This window comes from Rhagoletis zephyria, unplaced genomic scaffold, assembly GCF_001687245.7.
Source record: "Rhagoletis zephyria isolate East Lansing unplaced genomic scaffold, Rhagoletis_zephyria_1.1 Rzeph_scaffold_05427, whole genome shotgun sequence".
In the NCBI taxonomy this organism is placed as follows: Eukaryota; Metazoa; Arthropoda; class Insecta; order Diptera; family Tephritidae; genus Rhagoletis; species Rhagoletis zephyria.
In genome coordinates this window covers 30,343-42,665 of record NW_016162510.1, presented here as the reverse complement: position 1 = coordinate 42,665, position 12,323 = coordinate 30,343, and the positions used below count along the sequence as shown (strand labels likewise).

At 34.5% G+C, this 12,323-nt stretch overlaps 1 pseudogene; it reads left to right on the top strand.

Moving 5' to 3' along the window:
• Nucleotides 1-807: 807 nt before the first annotated feature.
• Nucleotides 808-7,732, top strand: LOC108372087 (Y+L amino acid transporter 2-like; annotated as a pseudogene).
• The last annotated feature ends 4,591 nt before the right edge of the window (nucleotides 7,733-12,323 follow it).

Below are 12,323 nucleotides of genomic sequence, written 5' to 3'. Positions count from 1 at the left end.
CCAAAAAAAAAAAAATAACCGCAAGAATTCCAGCAACCAAAGCAACAAAAGGCTCATTTGTGCTATATGTACATACTCATGTATATATATATGCAAAACGCGCCTTGAAAATATGTATTATTTTTTTGTTTTTGTACTTTAAATACATTTGTTTTTGTAATGTTGCTGGCAATTCCGCGCTCAGTGAGCTCTACATAGTATTCAAGAGCGCGCCAGTGAAACTAAATAACAGCTTTCGTTATTCAAAATGCAAATTTCGTCAACGTTGGCAAACTGATAACGCACTGGGGTGTGTGCGTACGCGAGTAAATACGCCACGCTGCCTCAACCCAGCAGTTAATGTGAATCGGGAATAGTAGTAGTGAATTTAAATAACACATGCGAAAAAATAAACTACCTGAAAATAAACAAACAAATAAAATACCAAAAGAACTAGCAACGCTAAGAAGCAAAAGAAAAAATTGCTATTTAACGGCCATAAACAAGGCAAACAGGTGGCCCAAGCGTCAGCGTGAGCGTGAAAAAGAGTGCTTATGTGTATACAACTCGCGCGGCTGATGCAATACACCGCTGTGATTGCTAACAAGAAACAAGAATATTAGTGAAACTATATGCAAACATAATTAGAAAGTAAACCAAAATCTTCAAACCCCCAAAGAAAAGAAGCAAACAGCATTCCTGCGCATGCGTACAATCTTCCTTTTTTACACCCTTAAATGTGTACAATAAACGCTTAAGCACCTTCGAAACTTAAAAATCTAACTCAAATCCTACACAAAACNGAGCTTAAGCACCTTCGAAACTTAAAAATCTAACTCAAATCCTACACAAAACAACCCTTATTCCCAGCTCATACCTTGAGCAGCAACGAGCTCAACGAACATCACACAGCCTACATTTTCCAATTTTCTTGCCTCTAATTGAGTTAGCAGGCAGCACAATCGGAAGTCTCACACAAAACACGCTCACAAACTCTCAACACAACACAATGGCTCGCATACAGCCTGGTGATAATGTGATAACTCCGCGTCCCCTCTTCGATACACCCGTCAATTCGATTGCTGATGTGGGCGCACAACATAATCTCTCAACAGATAGTTCCAGTCAAGGTTCAGGTGTAAAGCTTAAAAAACAAATTGGCTTGCTTGATGGTGTGGCAATTATTGTGGGCGTCATTGTTGGCGCCGGTATTTTCGTCAGTCCCAAAGGTGTGCTGCTCTACTCAGGTTCGATTGGTCAATCGTTGATCGTTTGGATTTTATGCGGCGCATTGAGTATGGTTGGCGCGCTTTGCTATGCGGAATTGGGTGAGTAATGATGAATGGAAAAAAAACAACGTTTATGTATTTATTAACCAGATATGTACATATATTAGGGTGCCTCACCAAAAAAATTTTGGGGGTTTTCCACCTGAACTATAAAATTGGTTCTTTTTTTAGACGTTGTATGCTGACGTTTTAAGCTTAAGCTCTTCTATCATCTGAGGTGATTTTTGTCAGAAACAATTTTTAAAAACTGAATTTGTTTAAAAAAAACTTGATTTTGTGAGGTTTTTTCAAATCGCTCTTGCTCGCGTAACTTTTAATATTTTTCCAACATCATTACATCAACATTAGAACATAATGTGTTTTACAAATCCGTTGGAAAAACTGTGCCGCTTTTTTTTGTAGAGGGAGTGATGCACCCTAATGTATCCAGATAAGCAATTAAATTTGTGCCAAATATCTTTTGAGCATAGCACGTTTTTTCAGCACCTATGTATAAATGAACATCGCTCTAAATATGGGCTACCCTCTCACAATCGACTTTTATATCCAAGCACCAGGATGCTATGAGATCGCGATAATTTATCTACTTAACTTACTTTGATTAACTTTAAAATCCTCTGTGGCTAATTACTGCCTTCGAACCAACCAGATGTGGGATTGCAGTATAAAATTAATAAAAATGTTCTAGTTCAGTAAAACAAATATAAATAAATTTGGTAAAAACCCAGTTTAGTCGATTGTTAAATTCCGTTTTACTTGATATTCGAAAATTCAATATTAAAAAAAAACTGAAAATATAAAAAAAAAACATGTACATTTATATGTATGTATATATGTATCTATGTATATACCTAAATGTATATCTGCATCTATAAATGGTATATGCCTAAAAATTGCTTCATAAAAAAAAATAACAGACCTACTTACAAGTGTTTCAAGGTCAAATAAAAAATATTCGGTTTTAAAAAGCAATAAGTTGAATGAGTTTGCTTAACTAACTTTACATAATTTTGAGAGGGCTATTGAGTAAGACCAAGTGTTGCACAAAAATTTCGTTCGGTGTAATGCTTATGTATGCTGGCACATAAATATTTATTTTAAAAAAATTCTACACGGATACTTGTCCATGCTATATGTTATTGACAATTATATTTAAGAGTATGAGAAAATTTAAAAATTAATTCTTACTAAACCATAAATAACAAATAGATGAAATTTAGCACACTTATAAGTAAATGTTTACAGTTTCTCATACAAAAAACAACGTCAAATGTTTATAAGTAAATGTTTTCCCAATCAATTTTTAACAATAACATTTTAGTCAACTAACAACAACATGTTATGCAGACTATTATAAAAAAGTAACTATCATCAATCGATTATTTACCTTTAATAAGCTAAAAAAAGTTGGTCGCTATCAATTGTTTCGAAAATATTTAAAATTTTTTAACGATTATAGTTTCGAAGGATCTATTTTTTAAACTTTGGCATGCTCTAAAATATATGAAACTGCCAATAAGATGAAACAATATTGGATGTTTTTTTTCAAAATATTTACAATTGTATATGTAAGCATTACAAGTTTTCAAAAATCCGTAACTTAGCGTATCTTTCGTAGTACACTTGACGTAGCTTTACTCATTGTAAATAGACTCACCACAGAACGCAAGATAAACGTAATTATATGAAGTAAAAAAAAATAAAATATTTTAATGCTGATTGGTTTTTAATGCTAAGTACTCGTAGTTGCAAATCCACCAAGAATGTCGTTACTGATAATGAAATTAATAGAGTCTGCCTCCAGTTGTAGGGGTGTTACCACCGATAATTCTTAAATGTATGATTCAGCTATAAAACTCAATTAAAACAACAACAAAATAAAGAAGTATTAAATGAAACAAATATTTGATAAAGAAATACAAAAATTACCTAATTACCTAATTAACAATCACTTAGCCAAATACATTTATGTTTGAACTCAACTCCCACTCCAACACCGCAAAATGAGCGAACTCATAACACTCGACAAAAGTGAGTAAGAAAACTGGAAAAAAGTATTTAAATTGATCAGTTCTCTATTTACATACATATGTACATACATATGTATTTATATACTGGTATAAACAATAAATTTTAATGACAAGTGGCAGAGGCACACGTGAACGAAAGAGCTAATACTGTTAGATAAAATTAATTAAATTTATAAACGATTAAGCAGAAACCCCACCACCTTCACATTTACTTACATATATATTGGCATAACTATGTGCGAAATGTATATGAACCTCTTACTTCACAAATGATACTCTTGAAAAACAAAAATGTTATCGCTTGCAGAGCTTCTCCTCTAATTTATGGTCAAATCCTATACTTACAGAGTGGTAGTGCGCACCTCTAGCCACTCGACAACGGTGGTCCCGTAAAAAGTATGAGTGAGCGTAGAATTGAGTTAAATTTAAGAAACACCCAAATATTTAGATAACACTGAAGACAGCAAGCATGATGCAACGTACTCTATGCCACTTTAAAGAACTTACATCAGCCTGAAAGTTTGTGCCCAAATGCCTACGTTTGTATGTGCATTGTGCGTAGATATGTATGTGTTTTTATTTTCTAATGTACAAACATATATAGGGTAGGCCATTCCGTTGGAATTTCCGTTTAGCATGTTTTTAGGTCATTACGAAATTGAAATAATCAATCTATCAATTCCTTTTTAGAGATAAATACAGTAATTTGGTTTTGTTGTATAGTGAATTGATTTTTGCCCAAACAAGAACACTTCAAGGCTTGGTATTGATTTCTTAGGGGAATAGAAAAAAAAACTGTGTGTTAACGAAAAGAGTTGGCAACGAAAAGTTGCCTCCACACAATCAGACAAAGTGAATAGACTGACGTTGAGCACCACTGATATATATTTATGTACAAACACACAAAATAATGGGAGTGCGATATTTTGGCTAGTGTTGACTATTTGTGTTTTGTTTATTTAATTTTTATTATTTTTGTTTATAAAATTCCAGCTGGGGCCTATTTCGTAAAAGTGTTGTCGATTCTTCTATAAAATTTCACTGCCAGAATTGTCGGCGACTTTTTTTCGGTTTCATATACGCTTGTAGGCAACTGTGAAAATGTTTGGAAAACGACAGTGATATTATGAAATAGTATTGACAATTGTGCTGACAATTGTCACTCTGACAAAATTGTCGCGAAAATAGCGACAAAACCAAATAGATCCGTCGGGAAGCTTTCACAGGAGAGTCTTGTAAATTTATTTATATAGCAATTGCGCGCATTTTATCACTTTTCAATAATTTCTTAAAACTAAAATAATGCAAGTGCAATTATTACATATGATTTACGAAGAAATTTCATATGACTGGCGACAATTTTGTCAAAGACAATTTTAAACCCCGATAATGACTTATCACTTTTTTAACTTTTTCAAAGGAATTTCTCATGGAATTTATGAGGTGGTGACAATTATTTTTGTGAAACAAAACACCCAGCAAACTGTGGAAATGTCACTGACAACATGGAAAATGCCTGTCGTTACAAAATTATCACTGTCGCTTTATGAAATAGGCCCCTGGTTATACAATAAACACTATGGGACAAATTCATAATCGAAATAAAGTCGACTCTAATGTTAATTACAGCTTTTTGTTCAATAACTATGCAAAATTTTAATCATAATCTTTTGGTATGCGGTTTTGTAATATAATGAAGAACAAGTTTCAAGTTGGTAAAAAATTCCGTTGACTTTTGAATTTGTTATTTTTTTGTTGAATGTGTTTCGTTTTTTTTTTTAATTTATTTCTATGAAAACTCATATTTTGATATAGGAGGCTATAGAAATTAAAAATTTATCGTTTCGAAAGGGTTAAAGGACCTTATTTTATAGTTTCTCGTTTATATTCAATGAAAGGAAAATTTGCTAAGTCCAAAGGATGCTCCCAAAATTCGATAAGGCCAAAAACGTACGAAATCTTTTAATAAAGATCGAATCCCTCTGATTCGTATGGAGTTTTGCTTCGCTTTAAACATGCAAAATTGCGTTTTAAAAGTTTTGCGAATTAGTTGAAGAAAATGGCTATAAAGTTGTTCCTCGCCTGTAAAATTTTTATATTGGGACTTAGCAACTTTTCACTCTAAGCTAGCGATATGTCTATGTACATATATATTCCAAACTCTATTCTTTTAAACTGTTACAAACAACCGCTATGTGAACAAAGTAATAATACCCTTGTGCACAAGTGCGCTCGGGTATAAAACTAAAACAAAAAATTGTTACTATACACATCTGTTTTTCTAAAGTTTTAAGTCGTGACAGGGGTTTGGAGTTGTTACTAGTGCCGGCTTTTTGTGGCTATATTTTTGTTTATACATAGTATTTGAACTTAGGTCGGTATTATGCAGACAAACTTTTGTTTGCCAAATTAAATGGCGGCTGCTTAGTTTGCTCGGAGGTGGTTATGTCGAGTTTGGCACAGGGTTGCACGTTCATTATGGTTTTCATGGCTATTGCCAACACGAAATGAGAATTTCAGATGTACATAACGCGCAAAATTTAAANTGCTGTGAGAGTCGCCAAACTCGCTCTCTCCGAGTTTGCTGCAACAACAATTGCACGCAGTTTACCAAACAAAATTTCTGCATAACACCGACCTTATTTATAGACAAACACACATTGTTATTATATTTGCACACTGCGCTTAATAGACTGTAAAGAGCTTAAGGGCGCACTGCCTTATTTTTTGCTAAAATGCTCTCTTAGATGGCATCTCTTTGCAAGGTTGTTATGCGTTGCCAGCTACGAGTACATACGGAGAGTGCGGCAAATGGTGTTCATAACTTAATAACCAGGGCCGGATCTACGGTGGGGGGCAAATAGGGGAAATATGCGACACACGAGGTTTTTTCGATTTTTATTAATTTTCTACTTTCTGCCTCTATTTCAGGTACAATGATCCCCAAATCTGGCGGCGATTATGCTTACATCGGCACAGCGTTTGGTCCACTGCCCGCTTTCTTATATCTCTGGGTAGCGCTGCTTGTACTCGTACCAACTGGAAATGCCATAACAGCGCTCACATTCGCACAATATTTGCTGCAACCATTTTGGCCGTCATGCGATGCGCCCATTGCGGCGGTACAACTGTTGGCAGCCGTGATGACATGTAAGATTTCGTATATACCGCACTGCCCAATAACTAAGTATGAGAAGATTTTAACAATTTTTTTGTTTTGTACTTCTTTTCTCGCTCAGGTATTCTGACAGTCATCAATTGCTACAACGTACGTTGGGTGACGCGTGTCACCGACATCTTTACCGGCACCAAGGTATTCGCATTGCTTGTGATAGTCGCTGCTGGCGCATGGTATCTCTTCGCCGGCCACACAGAGCAGTGGGATGAACCAATGCGTGGCACCTTCACTGCACCCGGTTTGATAGCGCTCGCTTTCTACAATGGTCTCTTCTCGTACTCTGGCTGGAATTATTTGAATTTTGTCACAGAAGAGCTAAAGGATCCATACAAGAATCTGCCACGTGCCATATGCATCTCCATGCCGGTGGTGACGCTAATCTATGTGGTGACAAATATTTCCTATTTTTCGGTGCTCTCGCCAGAGGAGATGTTGTCTTCGGACGCAGTCGCTGTGACTTTTGGCGATAAAATGCTCGGCTTCATGTCCTGGCTCATGCCGTTCTTTGTCGCCTGCTCGACTTTTGGTTCGTTAAACGGTGCCATATTTGCCTCTTCGCGTCTCTTTTTTGTCGGTGCACGAAATGGTCATTTGCCTGCGGCAATTTCACTCATCAATGTGAATTGTTTGACGCCTGTGCCATCGCTAATCTTTCTGGTGAGTGCGGAAATTATTTATTAGTTTTTATTTGCTGTAATTTTTGAACGCTCCTCCGCAGTGCGTCATCACCTTAGTGCTGCTCTTCATCAAGGACGTATATTCGCTCATCAACTATGTCAGCTACGTGGAAGCGCTCTTCACGCTACTCTCCGTGTCGGGCTTGCTATGGTTGCGTTATAAGCAACCGAAAACAGAACGTCCCATTCGCGTCAGCCTCGCCCTACCAATCATTTATCTGCTGACGTGTCTCTTTCTTGTGATCTCATCCGTTTTCCAGTCACCCATCGAAGTGGGTGTAGGCACTACTATTATACTCTCCGGCATTCCCATCTACTACCTAACCATACATCGACCAGTGAAATGGCTGACCGGTCTGTCACAAGCGATTAATCTTTGGTGCTCAAAATTCTTTATTTGTATGCACAAACCAAGAAAAGTTCGATTAGTTTTTAAGCGTTGAGTTATAGGTTAAGTTAAACTAAGACGAATTACCAGAATAATGACAGTAGCGGTAATTTACTGTGACAAAGTTTAGGGACAAACGCATGAATAAATTAGTGGTATTGTATAGAGGTCGGTAAAGACTTTTTAAAGAAATGGGGTGCCTAGAAAATCCAATATTGTGTGCCTTCAAAACTTCGGTTTTGAATTAGAAAACGAAAACAATCGAATTGAATTAACTTTATAAATGTGAAAAATACATACATAGACATACTATGTATACGAATGTATAACTCCGAAGTAGGAGAGTAGCGGTAACCATATAAAGCTATTTTTGTCCTAACTGATCTAGAACAGCGATTTACAGAGCTTTTAACCTGCATGAAACTTTTTCTACTAGGTGTGCATACAGTGGCGAAAATATAAATAAGGAAAAGATATTTTAGCATTCTTTGCGTTAATTTAATATTTTATTTGTATGAACATTTGTTAAAATTCGTCGAATTTTATAAATGTTCTACAAAGTTTGAAAATTTGATTTACATGGGCTTTTTTAAGATAGTAAGCTTTAATTTCATAAAAAAAATTAACATTTTTAACAAAGAAAAATAGCCGAAACTTACCACAATTTCCCTTCCCTATTTACATTCTCGCCACCATATGTCTGTAGGTATGTACACACGTAAGTAAGCCGGATTACCCTGTAGAGGCTCCAATACCAGTGCGATTCAAATCCATCATTGCAAAGTTAAGCTTGTTCGAAATCAATTAAAATTTGAGTTTTTGAGGAAGAGTTTGTGCTCTGCTGTCAGAAATCTAATGGCGCATCACTTACTTTTAAATTTCAATCAGCAGTTGAGAATGCTAGTTTGGTTTCTCATTTCTCGACGGGCCAGTGTTCTACAATTACCCAATAAGTCTATACTTTTTTGCAAAGAAACTTTAATCTACGCTTAGCTAACAGGATAATATTTTCATTCAAATTTTAGTGTGCACACTGTCAAACTTAACCTAAGCTAAAGTAAACCATCGTTTGTTTTATACTGAAATCACTACGGAGTTGCAGTGGATAAACTCTGAATCACAACCGGCATGACTTATCCTTTTCATTTTAGCAATTAAATTTCGATTATATTTGCGTTAGTTGACTATGCATATCAACAAATTATAATACATATGTACTATATGTAGTTGTATTGTAAATACTGCTATTAAGTCCGAAAATAAACAGTTTTTAGTTAAACTGAATAATAAAATAGGCTATTTTGTATGTTCTAAATACATATGTATAAGCGGAAAATGAATTGATTAAAAAGACAAATAAAAATAAAAATGTATGAATCTTTGTTATCCACGACAGAAAACCAGATGTCTAATAAAACAATATCGAAATTATGTATGTAGTTATACAGTTTAATTGTAAAAGATCCATATTTATAAGAGAAAATTATACGAAAAAAAACTTTAACTTTAACACGTAAAATATAATAATATAATGTTAATAAATAATAATAAATTTAAGAAATATTACATATATTTAGAAAGTTTTATAAAACAAAACTTTGGAATATTGTATATTATTAAGTTATGACAAAAGCATATTTTTTAGCCATAAGTAAATGACAAAGGAATATTTGTTAAAAGATTATGAATTTAATAATATACTTATATGTACACAAAAGCTTGTTTGTTATATCGCTAGCTTAGAAAGAAAAGTTGCTAAGTCCCATTTTAAAAATTTTACAGGTGAGGAAAAAATCTTCCTATAGCCATTTTCTTTAACTATTTCGCAAGACTTTGAATCAAACATTTTGCGCGTTTAAAGCAAAGAAAAACTCCATAAGAATCAGAAGGATTCGATATATATTAAAGATGTCGTATTATTTTGGCCTTATCGGATTTGTGGTGCTTCTTTTGGACTTAGCAAATTTTCCTTTTATTGCTTATGAAGAGGAAAAAATAAAACAAGTACCTTTATAATTTTCGAAACGATGCGTANACAATTCTGCAACTCAAATAATGAAGTTTATTAATTGAATAAAGTTGATATTTATACATACATACATACACAAACAAGATATACATATAATCCGAATAAACATTTTTGTTAAGTCTCAATTTTAGATACTCAGATAGAGAATCAGTCCTTTTCTCAAATCTCATACGGTAGTTCTCTGATGAATCTCAAATAACCGTTGATAGCATTCTCAAACCAAAAAGGCTAATTTTTAACTGCCGTCCTTAAATTTAAGCGCTAAGCGTTGCGTTTTCCAATGCCAACGAATGCCAGCGCGCGCTATACCCAAATCAATGTGTAATTTTTGACGTTTTCTCATTTCCTCTTTCACTTTTGCCCTCTCTCTTTCATTCCGTCTTCTGCATCCAACTTCAACACGTAACGCCCTGTCAAAAAATAAAAATTCCATATGCTCGGCGCTAACGCCGCGTTATTTTGTGAGGCTTCATACAAATTGTATAGGCATGAGGATTTTTGACAGTTCCTTGTCGCTTGACGTGCCAATTTAGGGATGGAAGTAATATGGCTTTTTCCTTTATTTTCACATGGAGAAATAGATATTGAATTCTCAACGTATTCTCAAATGTGAACGGAGCGTAACGAAATGAAATCCAGTTATTCTAATTGATATATCTGTATAGTGCTGCTTCAAAGTCGAAATAAAGTCGACTGTATTGACAGCATTCGACTTTTTTGACAGATATTCTATTGAAACTTATGTCAAAAAGCTGCCCCAAGTCTTAAAAAAATGCATTTATTGGAAAAAATTTCCGCATTTTTCTCCGATTCGGGATTTACATATTCAGCTCAATTATGAATACTCCCAGGGTGTTTGTTCTCCGGGAATTGGTTTCTCGCGAGAAAGGAATCCTCCAATAATTAACTCCCAGGGAGTATAAGTTTCCCCGAAAATTTGGGAGGAGGTAATTCGAACTTCGAAAGAGCTGTTTGACACTTTTTTGACAGCTCAACTTCGCAATTTAATATAAAAAATTCTCAGAGAATTTTTATTCATAATAGGAGGAAAGGGAAAAGAAAGAAAACTCCCAGGGAATCGGCCTGATTGTGAACTTTTCCCCACAAAAATGTTAAAATATTGCATTTTCAAAACCGCATAAGCCCTTTTATTATAAAAAATAAAAAATTTTCATTTCAAGTAGACAAATTGTTGGTCACTATCGATGCAGCAGACTATTTTTTTCTTTCGTTAGTAAATTTTAATGAACAGTCAGTAGGTCATGTCGGCAGATCAGCCACAAAACGATCAATCACAAAATGATATTATGAAAAAAATTTCACACAAAACCATAAATTCAATGCATTACAATTCACTGAAATGAGAAGCGATTTTCTGACAGACAAATTGCGAATAACAGCGACCGCGTGGTCGAGGACCCATTTTTCACTGAGGTACCGATAGACTGTGCATGTTGACACAGATGGAACGGAACGAAATCTACAAATATTATTTTTTTTCAAATATTTCTCAAAGCGTTCATAGGTTGATAAACAATGTTTGAGAAAATTTTGAAAAATTGTTTAGTTTCAAATTATAAACAATGCTGAAAATCAAATTGAGAAATAAGATTTTCTCAAGCGTTTGAACATTATTTTTGAGTTTTAATTGGGAATAAACTGTTTTTATTTTTTTGCATAGAAATGCTCATATCTACAGCCCTAGTCATATAAGCATAATGCGTTTTTCTTTTTTCAAATTAAGGTTGTTTACCAGTAAATTATTAAAGTATTAAGAAATTAGTAAGAAAATCGCTAATATTTGGAGAGTTCACACTTTTACTTAATCCAAAAGACATACATACATTAACCGATATCAAAATTTTAACTTTTTACTCAGGTTTTTCATATACATACTTTTAAGGTATGCAGTTTTACAGCCCCATAAATTTTAGTATAAGAAAATGCATTTTCGAAGTTGAAAAAAAATCCAGTGATTTTTTGCAATTTTTTCTGTTTAGGGTGTTACTCATTTTCATCCATACAAAGTATGTTCGAAAATTTTTTTATATGGAAAATGTACAACACCGTCTGCAAGAAATGTTATGAAAAATCAACGCCAATTCCTAGCCGCTTCAAATATGAACTTTGTTATACCTCTATTTATGAGGCTATAAAACTGCATACCTTAAAAGTTTGTGAAAACATCTGCGAAAGATTTAATGGCGATGGCGAATACCGCAGAAGATTTAACGATGAGCTGTATGAGCTTTACAACGATATTATCATAGTGCAGCGAATTAAAATTCAGCGGCTCCGCTGGCTTGGCCATGCCTCCTCTGATAGTATTAAACGCGGGTCGCGATGCTGGTAACAGAGGAAGAAAACTGGAAAAACCAGGTGGAGAAGTACTTGGCTTCAGTTGGCGCAGAAGAGAAATGACTGGCGTGCTATTTCACACTCGGCCAAAATCGCTTATGCGGTTATAGCGTTAATCCAGAAGATGAAGGATAAAATTTTTATTTCTGGTGTAGTAGGCGTTGCAATTTTCCATTCTATGCCATTTTTAACCGACTTCCAAAAAAGGAGGAGGTTATCAGTTCGTCGGAATATTTCTTAATTTTTNTCGAATATACATACATACATATGGATTTATCAAATTTTGCAGCGGAAAGGTAGTGTCTCAGAGGTGGTCCCATACAAATTTGGTTTAGATCCGATCATTGGATCATGAAATATATAGATATATATATTTTTTTAAGTCGGTTTTTTTT